Source organism: Lactuca virosa, chromosome 5 (assembly GCF_052849685.1).
Source record: "Lactuca virosa cultivar CGN04683 chromosome 5, Lactuca_virosa_CGN04683_v6, whole genome shotgun sequence".
Classification (NCBI taxonomy): Eukaryota; Viridiplantae; Streptophyta; class Magnoliopsida; order Asterales; family Asteraceae; genus Lactuca; species Lactuca virosa.
In genome coordinates this window covers 349,270,979-349,274,294 of record NC_136430.1, presented here as the reverse complement: position 1 = coordinate 349,274,294, position 3,316 = coordinate 349,270,979, and the positions used below count along the sequence as shown (strand labels likewise).

At 40.4% G+C, this 3,316-nt stretch overlaps 1 non-coding gene across 1 annotated transcript; it reads right to left on the bottom strand.

Moving 5' to 3' along the window:
- Positions 1 to 1,294: 1,294 nt before the first annotated feature.
- On the bottom strand, positions 1,295 to 1,401 carry LOC145118063 (small nucleolar RNA R71). The gene has a single exon (XR_013713047.1). It is a non-coding gene; the product is annotated as a small nucleolar RNA R71 (small nucleolar RNA).
- Positions 1,402 to 3,316: the final 1,915 nt, after the last annotated feature.

The window sequence follows — 3,316 nt, the reverse complement described above, 5'->3', positions numbered from 1 at the left end:
CTAAATCCATTGCACTTCTATGAAACAACCATAATAACAACAAATCTGAAGCTGAACGAAAGTCTCTTTCTCACCTTGGTAATTCATACTTGTTACTTGCTTAGTTTTGGTGTTAGTTTTATTAAGTGAATTTTTGAGTTAGTTTAGTAAATCAAGTATCTAGTCTTGCAAAACTAGGAAAACAACCCCTCTTTTAATTTAATTATTAATTAGTCAATAGTAAAATAAAGCAATCTAAACACCGTTCCTTGTGTTCGACACTCATTCTTACCATTGCTATACTATTGCACGATTATGTACACTGCCTAGTGTGTTTAATAGTCTAGTAAAGTAAATTACTTTTATAAATTAACTTGAATAAAATATAAGCATATTAAATTACACATCAAGTTTTTGGCGTCGTTGCCGGGGAACGGTTCAGTTTTAATTACTTTATATTGCTATTTTTAGGACTATTTTCTGTTAAAGTTTAGTTTTTAATTTTTATTTTAGTATTTTCGTATTTTAGGTTCACCACGTCGTGGTAATTTTTACCACGTTGTGGTATAGCTACTGTAGGAATTTTATTTTTCGTTTTTTTTTCTTTTACGTGTTTTCTTTGTTTATTTGCAGATTGTTTATGACCAGAGGAGGAAATACACCTTTGATCCCACCACTTGAAGACCCGGAAGCTACTTTAAGGAAGAACAAAGGCAAAACCGTTGGAGAAACCGCAACATCGAAGAACTCACCTTTGAAGAATCTCAAATCTGTGTTTTCCAAGAAAAAGAGCAGTAAATCAGGAGGATCCAGCACCTCTTTGGCGGACGAAGACCCGAAGAAGGAGGACACCGAATACGAAACAGAAGGAGACGAAAAAGATCTTACATTTGATAACGAAAGTGACCTAGAAGACGAACCCGACAACACCATGGCTAACATTGACGAAGTTCCCATGGGCGAGTGGAAGAAGAAGATGCGTGAAGATACCGGTCCAGGAATCGTGCAACCCGCGATTCCGGCAAATGCCAACTTCGAGCTTAAGGGCCACATACTCGCACAACTTAAGGAACTCCCATTCTACGGTAAGGATCACGAAGACGCGTATAAACATCTAGAAGAGGTCAACGACATAGCTGACTACTTCAATGTTCCAAATGAGGCTCACGAAACTGTATTGCTTCGTATGTTACACGTTACATTCAAGGGGGCCGCCAGAGATTGGCTAAAATCACTTCCTCCCGGATCCATTACTACTTAGGCCAAGATGAAAGAAGAATTCATTGATCAATTTTTCCCACCCTCAAAGATAGCGAAGTTGAAGAAAGCCATAGCCAACTTTGAGCAACAACCTGGAGAGTCACCTTATGAGGCATGGGAAAGATACAAGAGTTTGTTGAGGAACTGCCCACATCATGATCTGAACAGTCAACAAGAAGTCTCCATTTTCTATGATGGAGTAAATGTGACAACTAGCCAGCTCCTTGATTCTCAAGGACCACTCACAAAGAAGGCACCCCCGGTGATAAAACAGCTAATTGAAGAATTCTCTAAACACTCTAGAGAATACCATAATCCAAGGAATGAATTAGCAAAAGGATCGGTTAATGCTGCTTCGGAGGATATGGCGGCAGTTTTGGCGATGTTGCACAACATGGATAGGCGAATGACTAAGATGGATCAAACAATCCATGCTATTCGGGTTGGGTGTGAAAATTGTAACATGCCTCATTTGACTAGAGATTGTGACCTTGATGAAAATGGAAAGCGGAAGGTTCAAGCTTTCTACTCGAGCGGTGATCGTTTTGATGACAATTGGAGAAAACCCAAGAAAAATTGGATACCTTATGAAGAATACAAAAAGGCTAAGGAAGAGAAATATGAACAAAAAGGAAGAGGGTTTTACCAAAAAGAGGAACCACAAGCTGAAAAGAAATCTGACTTGGAAAATATGATTACCCGATTTATAGCCGCTTCCGAAAAAAGGCACGAAGGAGCTGAAGCAGCGATAAAAGAACAGCAAGTATTCATGAGGGAACAACAAGAGACAATGAGAAATACACAAGCACTGGTTAGAAATCAACAAGCTTCAATCCTCACTATAGAGAAGTAACTCGGGCAACTAGCAAGCCAATTAAATGAAAGATCACCGGGAGGACTTCCGGGAAATACCGAACAAAACCCGAGAGGAGCTCACATTCAAGCCATCACCACTAGAAGCGGGAAAATTATCACTCACTTAACCCCTATTGACATAAACAAACTAGAAGCGGAACAGGAAAGACAAGAAGAAAATAAAGAAAACGAGTCTGGGCAATCACCACGACGTGGTGAATCTACCACGGCGTGGCAAGAAACTGAGAAGAAAAATACCCCACCGGTGAAGCCATATCGTCCACCACTTCCCTTCCCAAGCAGAGCAATTCAAGAGAAGCATGCTGAAGAATACCGGAGGTTCTTAGATCGCATAAAATCTCTTGAAATCAATATTCCATTCCTTGAGGCTTTAGCTGAAATGCCTAAATATGCCAAATTTCTCAAGGACTTGTTAACAAACCGCAAGAAGATGGAGGGGCTATCTAAGGTAGTGTTGAATGAAACTTGTTCTGCTGCTATGTTAAACATGCTACCAAAGAAGATAGGGGATCCAGGAAGTATAACCTTGCCATGCCAATTTGGAAATCTTACAACTAGTCATGTTCTAGCTGACTCGGGAGCAAGTGTTAACTTAATGCCCTATTCGTTTTTCAAGAAGCTCGACCTTCCCGAACCAAGACCGGTCCGCATGGTTATTCATTTGGCCAATAAAACTATGACATTTCCAAGGGGTATTTGTGAGGACTTGCTAGTGAAAGTTGACAAGTTCGTTTTCCCCGTGGATTTTATTATTTTGGATATGGAGGAAGATGAACAAGTCCCGATCATTCTTGTAAGGCCATTCTTGAGCACCGCCCAAGCTTTGGTTGATATAAGGAAATCCAAGCTTACGTTACGTGTTGGAGAAGAAGCAGTGACTTTTGGTGTTAATTGGGCGATCAAACATTCAAGGATGAGTGATGATACGACGTTTTCAGTTGATGTGTTGGATGAAGTACTGGAAAAAGAGCTAGCGGGTTGGAAAGAAAAAGAAAATGAGGGATTTATGGTGCTTGATGAAGGAAATTTTGATCCCGAACTCGATCTACAAGAATTAGAGAAGTTATTGGAAGAAGGCGAGTACAATGAAGCAATAAAAGAGACAGAAGAGGCAACACGACGTGGTGAGGATGCCACGACGTGGCAAAGTTTTTTTCCGCGATCCGGAATTAAAAACCATGACACCACGACGTGGCAGGAT